Source organism: Cimex lectularius, unplaced genomic scaffold (assembly GCF_000648675.2).
Source record: "Cimex lectularius strain Harlan isolate CLEC.00 unplaced genomic scaffold, Clec_2.1 scaffold2, whole genome shotgun sequence".
Lineage (NCBI taxonomy): Eukaryota > Metazoa > Arthropoda > Insecta > Hemiptera > Cimicidae > Cimex > Cimex lectularius.
In genome coordinates this window covers 327536-343394 of record NW_019394219.1, presented here as the reverse complement: position 1 = coordinate 343394, position 15859 = coordinate 327536, and the positions used below count along the sequence as shown (strand labels likewise).

Below are 15859 nucleotides of genomic sequence, written 5' to 3'. Positions count from 1 at the left end.
AGGTTGAATTGGGCTTTTACCAATACAGCAGTGGTCTGAATAATTTTTTTTGTTACGAATTAAAACAATATATTTAGATTTTTATTTTCATTAAACATGATTCTCCATTGGCAGAGTTAAGTTTCGAGTGTGTGTAAGTGATTTTGTAAAATACATGAAGTTGTAATCGGATGTATATCGGAGGTAAGTATTGATGTGTCATCGGCAATGGTAAAAATGTTAGGGTGAGTGAATAGATCAGCCGTGTAAATTGTGAGGAAAAGGAGTCACAATAAATATACAAAAATCGTCAATCGAGGATCTTTGCAAGACTACTAAATGCTTAAAATTATGAATGCTCCGTTGTAATAGATTAACACTGGTTATTTCATTAAAAAAATTTATATACCCTACCCTGAACTTTTTGTCTCGTTTATTAATTTTATTGGTCATTGTCTTAATAGAATTAGCTTCTTTTTAAAATGTAAAATTATACAATATACCTGTTATTATCAAAAACGATACAAAAATTATTACTTAGTTTACTTTATTTCTAGAATTATGGGACATTGTATTTACTGTACTGTTACGAACTACGTCGAAACGATCACGAATGAAAAATTTAAAATATTGCCTCTTAGTGTGTCATCTCGACGAGACAGCCGGCAAATTTGTATGCAGGTGTAGGTCGATCCGCTCGTGGGTCCGTCCATCTTCGCTCTTTTCATTGTCCACTCTTGTCAAAATTTGAAACGATGGTCTGCCGAGTGGAGGGGCGCGATTGTGGCGCCTCGCCCCCGCCTCGCCACGCCGCCCCAGTCGCTCTCCGGCCGCCGATACAAACGACGACACTCCGCGCTCTGACAGTACGCTCGTCAATTTGAAGAAATTTTCTTAAAAACGAAAACAATTAAAATAACAAAAAATAAATATTCGCCGCAGTCTGTGTCCTGTGCCGGTGTTACAACACGCACCACTGCTTTCTATTCTTCTAAAAAAAGAAGAATATTCTTAAAAAAGAAGAAGATTCATAACTGTGTGCTGTTGATTGTAAGTTTGTAACAAGTTTTAATATTATGGGTGGCATTTAAAATGAAGAACGCAAGGAGATCGCTTATAAGATCAATGGGCTGTATAAAGGTAACTGTAAAGAATAATTATTAAAAGAAACAAATTATGAAGGAAAACATACACAAAATACCTAAACTGCTACAGCTAATACAGTTTGTAAAACCGAAAACTATCTTAAGATTATTGTTAGGACTTTTTTTAATACCTATCAAAACAAACAAAGAACTATATTTTACAACAAACTCAGATTGAGAAAATGCGCCAATTGAGTTGTACTATTCTTTTTTTAAAGGAAACCAAAAACCAATCATAATCACGAAGCTTACTTCTTTTATTTTTGATTACTGTAATATACAATTAATAACTAAATAATATAGAATTTAGTAATATGAGAAGAATTTATTCTGCCACCAAAAAGTAAGATAATTGAATAAATGTGCGTAAATTAAAACCACGAAAAATCCCTTTCTATAATAAATCGTTTTAAAATGTCTTTTTTTTGTACTATTGCACATTTTATGACACAATTTTAAAACTCACTCGGATTACAGACATTATTTATAAATATTTGTTATTTCATCTCCCCCTCTTTTTGGAAATTATACCATTTGTTACAAGATTAATAATTCCAACCTATATTCGATTTCCTGGAAATTTATCTATATTTTCTTAAATTAAATACTAATGTTTTTCTACGTTATTATTAAACAAAAATCATCGCATGTTTTTTAGTAGATTCTAGAAAAATCTTAAACCCATAATTGTAAGTTGTATGTTTAAATTATCTAAAAAGTGTAATTTATGAAACAAGAGATTTTAGACTTAAACAATATTGATTTAAACCAAGATTATTCAAACATTAGACAATACAACTAATTAATAGCACAAAAAAGTCAGAAAAATTAAAAAAAAATGGGTGTCTTCTTTTTGATATCTGTCAATATTAAAACCTTATTTCAAATTTAGAAAATTATTCACAGAATAAATAACTTAAAAAGTTTGAAAATTTTAGAGACATTTACAACTGAAATTTAAAGAAAATTGCAGTTATGGGAAATATTGTGTATTCGGTTTTCCCTAATGAGTGAGCTTTTTCCGCGTCAGCTTGTTAGCGTTGAATCCTTGATCACACCAGGATGCTGCTGTATCTGTGAATGTCGGTTTTAGTATTTTCAGTTTAGAGGTGAAATAATGGGTTCTCCGTCAGACTCAGTCATTACTGTGTTTTTTCAGATTTTCGATCAAGTAAAGGCTAAAATATCTGGTATTTCCGTTTTTATTCTATCCAATAATGGCAAATGATGTGGGAATATAGTTCTGTTTTCACTAAACGATTTTATGACAAATTAAGTATTCGTTTTGTCTTAAGTTTCGTCGAATTTACTTTTATGCTAAACTTTTATTAAATTTAAATATGTTTTATCGAAGGATCACTAGTTGATTTGTCAAATAAGTAGGTAGTTTGTTAGTTTTTTTTTAACATCGTCCATTCTAAAATTTACAGGAAAACTACCAATGCACATCAATTTATCCATTTATAAAAAATATCATCACAGATTCGTAATATTGTTTTTTTTTTCTAAAATAGGCTGTTTTTATGATTTTTTAACTTACGATAATGAAACTATACAATTTCCTTATAAATTAATAGTTTATTTTATCTAAATAGTATGTTTATAATAATGGATTTTATATTTATATTTTTAAAAAACCGTTCTGCAAGGTTTTAACGTCCGCCTGACCGAACTCTCGGGTCACGAGCGCCCAGAAATTCGGGTGGAGCTCGGTGCGTCCTGAACCAGTCAATTTGACCAATTTGATACAGCTTGCCGTACAATTGATTCCAGATTCGGGTTTTCCACCCTCGCCTGACCATTTTCCTATTTCTGTCAATTTTAAAATATTTACTGCACCCCTCCTACAAATTAGATATGTAGAAATTAAATTAGAGATTGGACTTTTGTTGTTATGCAATTATTACTATTAAAGTTATTAATTTAAATTAAGCGAAAAATAATCATGTTTTCACGTTTTTTGATCAGTTTCATCATAGTGGAGCTAGGAAAGAACATGAACTGAAACCGTATTATGCTGTCTGACGTTCGGTTTGCGATAAACCTAAAAAAGAGATAAGAAAACACATATTCCGGACGTAATTAATAAGTTAATCAGAAATTTGTTTAAAACGGAAAATCCTGTCACCGGAAGGCATCGCCCGTTTGTCCGATTCGGCTTCCCATCCTCCCGTCAAAATACAACTTGCAAAATTAGCTTACGCCCTCTTACCGAAGGGCTAATCCGTCAGTTAGAATAGGTATGCGGGTTCGTTAAATCGAGCATTAAAATCCAGGCAGCCCGGCTTTCATCATCAAAGAATGCTTTGATCAGCTTATTCGCGTTTTCCCCCCACGATTTTGAGCTCGAGATGAAGTCTTACGGCAAAACCGTCTCCACCCGGCATTATCTCTCTCGACTCTTTTACACATCCGACTTTCTCAAAGGAAGTATTTTTACCAAGAGGAAAAAGGAAAAAGACTATTTTGGTATTAAGAGCACTTTGAGCCGCTAATGAGTACAATTAGGCGTTTTCCAGTATCGTTTATACCAAAAGTAATGATATACTATGTTATGATGATTAATTATCTACAGAACTGAATATATACACAAATATATACACTTTTTCTCATTTGTAGATATTTACAATCGTACAATTCTAACACCCGGTAGAAAATAAAAACTGTACAATTTCTGGTTTTATTTTATTTTAAATCCATTAGATTTCGTGGTCCGATTGACGAAATAACTTCTTTCAATTAATTAATCTTTACGTAAAGTATTGGTTGAAAAGAAAAAGTCAGCGTCACGAGGGGGATTCGAACCCACGACCTTCGGCTACATAGGCCGCGGTTCTACCACTTGAGTTATCGCGACTTACCGCTCCCGACACTTACTTTTTCATTTCAACTAGTACCTTACATCAAGATTTATTTTAAATAATCAATAAATTTTACACTTTTCCTTTCTCTATGCATTTATTTCTTTTTATTTAACGGTTTGATGAGATTTTGCCTGTGAACAGTAATCAAGCCTTTTTTCATGTAGTCACGTTTGCCATATGAAATGTATGTCTAGAAAATATAATTTTAGGGTCGTACGACGAAATGGTGTTCATATACACCTTTTCTTTCTTTATATTTTCCATGTCACTTCTTATGCACAAGCATTTTTTTAAAGTTGTGTAAGCATTAACATTAACAACATAAATTTTCAATGTACATACCCTTATTACATAATGAAATAAATTTCAAAAAGTAAAGATTATTTTAGTTCATGAGTTGATGTATTATCCATATTTAAAATATTCTAGAACAAGCACTTTTATCAAATGTCATATTTTTTTCAAAATTTAAGTAAGTTTTTATTGTAAATAAAGGCAGAAATGCAATCAAACGTTCTCATAGGTAAAATTATAATAAATACAGGGTGTCCAAGTTGACGTGATACAACCGGTTTTCTCTTTACATTTTATTATTTCCTAAAAAGTTGTTGGTTGAGATAAAAGTAAGGCTAAATATGCCGCTTCCCATCTCAAAAAATTGCAAAAAAGAGGGAAAATTCGAAAGGTTGTGTTGATATGGGAAGTTGGTGTCCGAGTGGATGGAAGTCACGGTAGCTCAAGTAGTAGAGCAGGGGCGTATTAAGCCGAAGGTCGTGGGTTCGAATCCCGCTCATGACAGTGACTTTTTTATCTTAATCAACACCTTACATAAAGTTTAATTAATTGAAAAATGTTATTTGGTCATCGGACCACGAAATGTAATGAATAAAATGCAAACTTATATTTTATCTACGAATGTATATTTATTTTTCATATTAAAAAATTTATCACCTCTTTACAAATAGACCGATTTTCATGAAACAATACGTTGGAGTTACTTCGTTGAAGAACTCCAGTAGTTTTTCTCTTAATTAAAATTGAAATATTTCTGGTAGTAACATCAATGTCTTTCAATCAAAGAATAGGGCCCTAGAATTAATTATAGTGTTCATGAAGACCTTTGCCAATAAAAATAAAAAGATTGGTATTCTCATTTAAAATTTCGAAGTTGTGTCGCTATAATACATAGCGACTATTCTATTACAATGTAGACTCTTTTATAGTTAATCAACACAGAGGATACGCACTGAAGAGGAAAGAAAAGAGGCCGACGAGGTTTTTTTAAAGTAAATACTTGCAATCGTTATAATTTTTATATTTTGTTAAATATTAGATATTTTTAAAGAAAAATAATATATAGTTAAATAAAAATTAAACTGTGTAAACAAATTTACTAAAAATGCTACTTTAGAAATGAAGAAAATATTCAATTCAATGCGGAGTATGTCCTTCTCTTGAGTTGATCACCGCTTGCATTCGACGTGGTAACAATTTCATGAGGTCTAGAATGTAGGAGTTTTTTTCGTTTTATTTTAAAATTTACAACTGTAGAATTAACTCCAACAAGCAAATATCATTTTGAAAAAAAATAATTGACTAGTATTGGCATGAGCGAAGAGGTCACTCAGTAATGATACTTCGATGCAAAAGGGCAAGGCTTTGGAATATTTTCATACTCATCCAACAAGGCCGTTCTTAATTCCTGTAAATACTCTGGAGTCACTGGGTGACTTTTTATCCTCTTTGACAACTTTTTCCATAGGTGCTCGATAGGGTTCAAGTCCGGACTAGGTGGTGGACACTCCAAGCATTGCATTGAAGCGTTCCAAGTAGTCACGAAGAATCCTAGCTGTGGAGCTTTGCATTGTCATTGATGAAAGAAAAACCTTAGCCAATTTTTGGCATCTAAGGAACAACTTCTTATAACACGTCTTCAATGTATCGCGCTTTTGTCGGAGAACCTTGATAAAGATTGTTTTTATCTGTGGAATATTTTCTTACTCCTCCAACAGCGCCATTCTTAATTCCTGCAAATTCTCTGGAGTGGGGGCGACTTTTACCCCCTTTGATAACTCGTCCCAAAGGTGTTCGATGGGATTTAAGTCGGGACTGCAAGATGCCGCTCCAAACAATGAATTGAAGTTAGTTCCATGTATTCACCAACGATCCTAGCTGTGTCTTGCTTTGTCATGCATAAAAATAAAACCGTCGCCAATAATGACATAAAAGGAAGAACTTCATCAATATATGATGCAGCTGTTAGGGAACCCTCGATAACTTTGTGATTGAGTGACCTTCCATAGAAAGGCCTGCTCAAAGCATAAAACCACCATAGCTTCACCGGAGTGACAATGTTACGGGGATATATCGTTCGCCCATTTTCTCCAAATCATCTCTCGGCCGCCAGAACACCTCAAAAAGTACCTTGACTCATCCGAAAACAAGATTTTTAGCCCAATGATGGTTACTCAGACCAATTGATGTGATTTCTTGCGACCCTTAACCGAGCTGTTCTGTGCCTTGTCAGAGGTTGTAGACCAGACCAAGTGACATTAAAACTTCTAACTTGTTGAAGTCGTTGCTTGATCTCAAAAGCGTTAGAATGTCGATTTCGGAGTACATTCGAAACAATACAACGCTCATCTCTATGAGATGTGACAGGAGGGCGAGCTGATCCATGCTTTTTTGAGTAACTTCGAGTATCTTGGTAACGATACCCCTTTGGATAGCTCTTCTGGGAATTCTAGCCGAATTGCATCCCTTAAAACCATCTCTCAAACAAATTTGAAACTCAAAATTGGTACACTCAAAAAAAAAAAAAAAAAAAATGAAACCACTGGAATGGTAGAAAGAAGCTTTACAGAAAACCACCAGAGAAGAGCTGGACTATTAACATATTTTTTCAATTTATTCACATTATCCAATTGTAAACACTAGCGGGAAATTTTATCTCTGTTTTATTTATATCTTTTAAAACGAACCACATATTGTAGTAATATAATCAATGGAGGATTATCTAAGGGATATTTATTAGTATTATCTAATTTGTATAATTATAAATTCGTTTTAATTTAAAACATCTTTTTGTTTAGTTTTCTGTGACACCACCACCTGGTTTTATTTGCTATTGGAATGAGTTCATTAATTTCGAGTTTCCTCTTGAAATTAAGAGGCATTTAGGAACCGGCTTCGCTTATTTTTTTATAAGCCAAAAACTCGACAGTGGTATAACAGTTTTTAAATTTAACCAAGGAAATGTAATAACTGGAAATAATTGAATTATAATAAGACCGATTCAAGTCAGAAAAACATTTGTGACATCTAAAGCCACAGTCAGAGAGGAGGACGTACAGAACTCAGGAACATAAATCTTTCTGTTCACCTGTCACGGCCTCGGTAATTGCAAGCATCACAACCAGAGACCATTTGATTTAGACATCTCAAAGAAATGCTTTCCTTTTCGTAATAAACCGTGTAAACCCTATAATGTTACAAGGAAAATTAACTGATATAAGACAAGGGAAAGCACAACAGACATTTTCAATTTATACGACGTTGGTAATCATTTGATGATATGATGATGATAAAATCACTTTTAATTGTATAATTATATCAATATATGTGTAATAACTTACATATTTCAAATCGAGGAAACAAAATAAACGCGTTTTTCAATAATCCGATTATATATTGTTGAAACATTTTGGAAATTAATAATTGTAGACCGATTTCTTTCACTTTGCCATTTCCGAAGGTGTTTGAAAAATGTACTAAGACAAGATTACTTGACTTTTTTCGTTAATTATAATATTATAGTAACCAATATGTCTTCTTTCCAGGTAAATCAATGAGTTGGCTTTGTTTGATATCATGAATCATATTATAAATAAGACACTTTGAGCCCTGAAGATGATCTCAATAAAGATCGAAACGTTGGCACGATAAAGAAAATGTTTTTCTGAAAGTACGTCTCACCAGACCGCATCTCACGATCTTCAAGTAATTTTTTGTTTTTTATTTCCCATCCACCTCCCCGCCGTACCTAAGGGAGACCCCATACCGGCGGACCGCGGCCACTAAACTAATTCAAATGGGATGCAAGTTTAGGGTATCTTATTGTGCTTAACGTCTTCCTTCGAACTTGCCCTGAAAGACCCAAGGAAAAAGAGAGCCTTCAAATAATTATAAATAAGCTTGATAGAAATAGTTATATTTTCTGGGTCTTTTTAGAGATTAGTTGCCTCAGTCTTGAGTTGTTATTGCAAAAGATGTCCGATGTGGGTATTTTTGGTTTATGGAATTTTCGTTTGGCAAGGAACAACGGACTTTTATCTTAAACCACTGATGATATCCCAAAATACAGGCAGAAAAATCATTCTAAAGAAAAATCGCAGATATTTATAGTCAGAAGGTTACCAATTTAATTCAGCTGTTTTTTTAAATTTTCTTACATTGTTTTAAACATAAAATCCTACCTTTGAAATCACCTTCAAAATAAATTACCAGACGAAATCCTATTTTTAAAGTTTCTTTACTTAGAGTTAATACCTCGATTTTTTATATTTCATTTAAGTATGCCCAAAGATTTTTGTACAATCAATTATAAATTACCAATGCATTGTAATTTTCCCAATTTGCTGAAATTTAAAAACTTACTTTCTTAAAAGGTTGTTTGGTAATTTTTTGTTTTAGAAATACATCTAAAAACGTACACCAGTTTTTTATTTAATTTTTGTATTATATTGTGTTAGAAGATTTTAATTTTTTTTTATTTCTTGCAATTTATTTTTTGAGACTTTGAAAAACCCCTGATGTCAAGTACAAGTTATTCTTAATTACTTATTACGGCCAACTATGTCGTACATATTTCTAGAAATGATATCGACTGTTCCTTAACGAAATGTATACTTTGAATTCATGCAAGAGCAACGAAATTTTTCCAAAAAACGAGCTTCGACCTATAATTTTGACTATTTTGAACCTATACCACGGGCCCGTCTTCCATTTGCATTTGCGCCCAGGATGATCATTCTATTATCGAAATGCCCTGTATTAATGTAAAAACTGATTCTCTCTGGGAAAATAGTAATCTCTTTTATGGTTGAACCATTATTAAAATACTATTCATGTATCCTTTCATGTCATTAAAACTAAATTCTGCCTGTTGAGCGTTCAAATAATTAGTTATAAAAATCTTTTCAAATATTCATATGCCTGATACAACAATATTCGGTATCTCTCGAATCACGCTTTGATTCTAAATAATTACTTAATTTACCAAATGAAATGGCGTATTTCGATCAAAACAATTATTCCTGTATACAATAACAGTAATTATTGATAACTAACATCTTAACAATATATCGTATATATCTTTTCCGTTTAGCCATGTCTTCATTTGCCATGAAATTACTTTTAAACAGAAAAAACTATTTCAATTAATTAATCTTTAATGTAAGGTTGTTATATGAAAAAGTTAGTGACTGGAGCGGGATTCGAACCCACGACCTTCGGCTAAATACACCTCTGCTCTACCACTTGAGTTATCGTGACTTCGATCCTCTCGGACACCAACTCTCCATCTCAACCTACATCCGTTCGAATTTTCCATCTTTTTGCCATTTTTCGAACGTCGTTTGTCGCCGAGAATCGAACCCTGATTACACAACATTTGAAAAATAGGGAAATTCGAAAGGTTATAGGCTTATTATTTGGAAATCGTGAGATGCGGTCTGATGTGGCGTAGGTTTCAGAAAAACATTTTCTTTATCATGCCAACGTTTCGATCTTGTTTGACATCATATTCAGGGGGCCTGGGATTTACAAACATAGTTTAAATTTAGCAAATACGTGTAGGATGTGGAAAAAAGTGAATTTATACAATGCAAAAAAAAATATATTCAATCAAAGTATTTCTACTCACTCAAAGGTTTATTTCCTGCGTAATTGTGCCATTCTTGCGTGTCGTGTTGAGAGTGCCAATGAGATATTGCTGTTTTATGTTTATTGTTGTAGGTTGAGATGGGGAGTATGGTGCCCGAGTGGATCGAAGTCTCGTTAGCACAAGTGTTACAATAGATTAGCGGCGTATGTAGCCGAAGGCCATGGGTTCGAATCCCGCTCGTGTAACTTATTTTTTCATTTCATCCAACACCTTTCTTAAAAATATTAAGTAATTGAAAGAAGTAATTTTGTCAATTGACCACTAAATATAATGGAATTAACTATTTTGATGTTTTGGTACATTTCATTGTAAAATCCAGGTTCTGAAAATAGACCTAGGAGTTCTTTTGAATATATAGGGTGCTTGGTTTATTTGTTTTTATGGTTATGAGATTATCTGTAAATATCACAAATCTCGACCAACAATTTGCACTTTGTTGTACTACCACACGTCATAATTACGTGTAATCATTCTTGATTATTTTTATGCATTCACCATAGTTTTATGTAGTAGAAATGTTAAGGTGTATATAACATTAATCTCTGACAAAGGGGAGCCAAAGAGAGAAGATAAATGTTCAACAAAACTGGTCATCAGTGGCTTCATAATGTAGTTTTTTTGGGGTAAAATATAATAAACCCTTTTTTATTTCTAGGAAATGGTACAGTTGGTTAATGTTACTGGAATTTTTTAAGGAAATCGATAATCGATAGACATTGCCTGCGTAATATAATATAAAAATCCGTTAAAATAACAGTAACGATTCTACATCGGCCCAGGCTGGATTTTTCCTTTCAATTAGTTTGAACATGATAAAAAAAGAAACTTGAGTCATTTTATAACAAAATAGATGTCTTTAATGACTTCTCTAAGATATTTATAAATATTTCAAAATATATTTATATAATAAAATAATAATTAGATGAAGTTCCAAGCTGTGAATGATTGTATGATCATTAGGCATCTTACTATTTATTACATAAATAATTATAGTTTTTTTTTTAGTTTTAGGGTCTGCAAAATATATCGGTCAACGTCAGCCCTTTCCTCTTTAAATTTGCATATCTTTTCCTATTTTTCTAGTGGTTTAAACCTACTAATTTTTTTAACGATATTTTATAGTACAACTGTATCCAATTCTCTTTCCTTGGTCCTATTGTTAGCCTCTCTCTACCTCAGGGCCTTGTTAATTGTGGATAAAAGAATATAATTAATAAACCCAAATATACAGAAACAAAATAAAAAACATGATAGTGTGGCCTTTCATACTAGCCCAAAGTATCCGATATTCTTTGAGGTAATTGGGGATATGCCCCCATCCATTCACGCTAATAAATTACATTCAACCACCAGTCTTCGTTCACACTACTAAAGAGTACTCATTATTCTTCTGGGTAGTTAAGCTAAAAAATTATATTCACACATTCATTCTAACTACGCAAGAGCAATCGATGGTCCTCGGGCTAATCGGTGATAATAGTAATAATAAATCTTTATTTGCAAGAATGTACATTGCATATTTATAACAAAAAATAATATTTTGGTGCATTCCTGCCTGCTTCAAAAAGCAAAGCTTGTTCTAGACAGCAGGAGTTTTTGGAGATCATCAGAGAAATAAACATAATATATCTTTACAAAATGAAAAACAAACATAATACAAAATAACCTTGTAGCATAAAAAAAAGCCAACCAAATTAAATCTTAGTTTTAAAATATCTTAACTACAATTTAAAATTTTTGAAATTATACATTTTTTGCCTTCTTTGTAATTTTCGAAATTTTGAATGAAAACCCTCTCTTTCTAAAAAAAAAAAACGAAGTGTCATATTTAATGAAAAATTATAATATTGTGTAGGTTTTACATTGTAAAAATATGAGTTAGCCAATGAATTGTGTCTTTGGTTATATTCACTGATGTAACTAGTTACAAGATTATTTTTATATATACAAACATGAACATTTAAGAAAGATTTCGCATAGATTTATTACTTTGAATTCTCGGTTTACGTAAAATAATTTTAAGAAGTGAGTTTATAGTTACATCCCGAGTCTTAGTGTAGCATTTATTAGCACCTCCCAAGGAAGTAATACCATAGGCTATTATAGATTGCGCAAGAGAAAGATATATTGCCCCTAAGAGTACAATTTTCATAAAGTTGCGTAAAATTTTTTCTCAGAAGGGAAACCAAAGAATCAATATGTAAATTGAATCTCAAATTCGAGTCCAATGTTACGCCAAGGCATTTAACAGTGTAAGCAAAAGGGATAGGCAAGCGAGAACACTCATCGTTATCATCACAAGTATGAAAAGCAAATTTTAACTTATTAGTATTTTGTGTGGTAATTAGTGACCGTTAATTATTTAGAAATCGTGAGATGCGGTCTGGTGTGATAGGTTTCAGAAAAACATTTTCTTTATCGTGCCTACGTTTCGATCTTTATTGAGATCATCTTCAGGGCCTTGTGTTGTCTGCATTTCAGCAAAAAAGTTCTCTGGTTGATAGCCGATGCAAGTTTCTTCTCTTTGTTGGCGATGTTCTTCAGAATACTTTTAGCTGCGTGTCCATATGTACTTGAAATTTGTTCTTTTTTGCTGAAATGCAGACAACACTAGGCCCTGAAGATGATCTCAATAAAGATCGAAACGTTGGCACGATAAAGAAAACGTTTTTCTGAAACCTATCACACCAGACCGCATCTCACGATTTCTGAATAATTATTAGTATTTCTTTTCTTTTTCAATGAAAAGTGTAATACGTTACATTTTTTCGTGTTAAAAGGATAAAGTTTGAGTTTAACCAAAAATTAGTCATTTTCATATTATTATATATAATTTTAGTTAAATTAATTAAATTATCACCTGAGAAAATGATACACGTATGATCTGCATAACTAAATATTTTTCCAGAGAATTTAATTTTCAAAAAATCATTAATATATAAAAAAAAAAAAAAATTCGGCCTAAGACTGTACCTTGTGGTACTCCAGATTCAACGCGTATAGAAGAACTATAAACTTTTCCAATCTATGACTTGAGTTCTGCCCGATAAATATGATTGAAGGAGTTTGAGGGGATTATTAGAGATACCAATACTCTGAAGTTTTTTAGCATCAACTTATGATCAACAGAGTCGAAAGCCTTTTTTAGTGTCCAGAAACAATCCGATAACAAAATTATCTTTATTAATTTCTTGGAAAATCAAATTAGTAATATTAAACAAAGCCTAGGCTAAACCTCCACATTCACGCTAATAAATTACACATACATAGATTAATACCCCAGTGTACTCGATATTATTGTTATAATAAATATCTTCTATTCATGGTTTGCACAAAACCCCTTAGAACCTGATTAACCTTAATATAATGTATGTATGAAAATGATTGTTATAATACGTTGTTTTGGAATAAGTAACCTTTTAAAGATGTAGCAAGATGAAAAATATTTTTCTTTATTTCCTAGGCAACAGCCAGAAATATTGTGTACGAAAAAAATATTATAGCATTACGGAATGAGACCGGGTCGAGTTGTTTGTTTAAACATATGCAAATATCGAAACTCTGCGTATCCAAATGATACGAAATATTTAAATACAACCTAAACGAAGCGTCTTTGGGACGGAGGAATTAATTGCGGTATTTCTGATTTTGATCTGAAACGTACAATTTATGAGGTATATCGTGCTGTAAATTTCGGACATTTGTTTTTCGGATTGGCACAGGAAAAAAAAAATTAGGTGTTGGCCTGATGAGCCGATACCTAATTCCGTTAATCGACGGCCCTATTAATATAAATGGTAAACATAGGCTATCTTAAATAAATATACAGTTAATTAAATTGACATATCACAAAAAAAAAAAGAAAACAACCAAATCGGGCTGTTAATTAAAAGCAAAGGCGTGCATAAAAAACGTGGTGTTTGGAGGCCTGATCTCAGCATCATTAACCTTGAACTAAATTTAAAATGAAATAAATATTAACTCTGTTTTGTGAGATGAAAATCTTTATTATTTTGTCTTTTTGTTAGGCCTTTATGAATCTAATCAGTAATAATTTGTAGAGTGTCGATAGCATTAAGCGTTACAATTTGAATTTATTTGGTTTGATGACGGTGTCAAGTTATTAAGTTGTAGTTTTTATTTTAAATCAGAAAATAAGTACTAAAGCAACGAATTAGAGCGAGAAACTGTTCAAGAGTTTAGAAAGAAAAACAACTTTATTATTCCAGATATCTTCATGAACCAAAATGTTTCAGGTAAATTTCTAGTTACCGAGAACTAGTATCTTTGTATATTAATCCTGTTGAAACTTACCTTTGAGGCATCCAACGTCGTCAGAATTTCAATTTCTGACGTTCTCAGATCCTTGGTTTTAGACGGTTATGCAAACTTACATTTGTGTAAGTACACAACGGTGGAAGGTTAGGTATGTTAGTTTAATTGATTGAAGTTAGTTTAATTAATTGAAAATTATATCCCCTATGAGATGGTGGATTATAATGCGTAGAGGATTGGAAATTCGTCCTTTATGTTCTCAAAATATCACATATGCACTAAGAGGAAAAGACCACACTTAATATTTTTAATTGTCTCTTGGGCAATCATCCATTGATTATCTTACAACAATATTTGGTACATTTTAATGAGTATAAATAAAACAGATAAAATTTCCCACTTTTGTTTAAAATTGTATTTTGTAAATAATCTTTGAAGATGTGGCCAGGGTGGTTAACATTTCCAGAACGACTGTCCGAAGGGTATCCTGGAGGTTACTCAAAAAGGCATGGATCAGGATACGATCACTCAGAGAGATGATCGTTTTATTGTTTGGAATGTACTCTGTGATTAAATTCAAGATTAAAAAAATCCATAGGACTATTTATTATTTATTTATATTTACTATTTTTGGCATTACAAATATGGTATTACGAAACCCCCATGTTTTCTGGTGTGAGGTTTTTATTTAAATTCACTAGTTTTCCTGGTCCGCTTGACCAATTGATATCTTTCAATTAATTAAGGTTTTTAGTTGAGATAAAAAAGTCAATGTTACGAGCGGGATTCGAACCCACGGCTAGATACGCCACTACTCTACCACTTGAGCTATCGTGACTTCGATCCTCTCGGACACTAACTTCCCATCTCGACCCCACTTTTTTTTATCTCAACTAAAAACCCTAATTAATTGAAAGATCTTAATTGGTCAAGCGGACCACGAAAAATAGCGAATTTAAATAAAAACCTCACACCATATTTAAAACACACCAATTTAAAATTTCAATAGGTTAATAGAAAATTTATTATTTCTCTTTATGTATCGATGACTTTTGAATTGTATAATGTATAGTTTTGTTTTTTGATTAAAGCAAACCGTAATCATAACATCATCATATAAACCAATGAAGCCTTTGACTATCGAGGCAGCTGATTGACAGACAGGTCTCCATTAGTAAGTACGCGTGCCTTTAAGTTGGTTGAATTCCATAATTCAAATGATGATTCATTTTGAAATATTTCTGGCAAACAACGTGATATCAAATCCAAAAATTGAACTCGGACAGGTAGAATTTGAAGTCGGATCGATTATTTTGAAGAGAGCCCTTCTTTTTTTCATTGGAAGAAAAAAAAGTTTTTCTTTTAGATTTCGCTAATTTATTATTAGTATCATTTTTGTGTTTTCGGTTTTTTTCAAGAACTTAATATTATAACTTGACAAAATTCACATGGACAGTTAGCATTAGCTTTATTGTCACGAGCGAGATTCGAACCCACGACCAAGTTCAATTGGTAGAGCAGCGGCATATTTAGCCCAAGGTCGTGGGTTCGAATCCCGCTAGTGACACAAGCTTTTTCATTTCAACCAATACTGTACATAAAGATTAATTAATTGAAAGAAGTTATTTGGTCAATTAAACCACAAAATGTAA

At 32.3% G+C, this 15859-nt stretch overlaps 1 long non-coding RNA gene across 2 annotated transcripts in view; it reads left to right on the top strand.

The window, feature by feature from the left end:
- The first annotated feature begins 813 nt into the window (after positions 1 to 813).
- The window catches only part of LOC106666948, an 89205-nt gene continuing 74159 nt past the window's right edge, over positions 814 to 15859 (top strand). Inside the window, exon 1 of one of the 2 annotated variants that reach the window (XR_001340496.2) lies at positions 814 to 1029. This is a non-coding gene — a long non-coding RNA (uncharacterized LOC106666948). Of the gene's footprint in view, positions 1120 to 15859 lie in introns of both variants that reach the window. The other variant, XR_002910932.1, reaches the window with a different exon arrangement.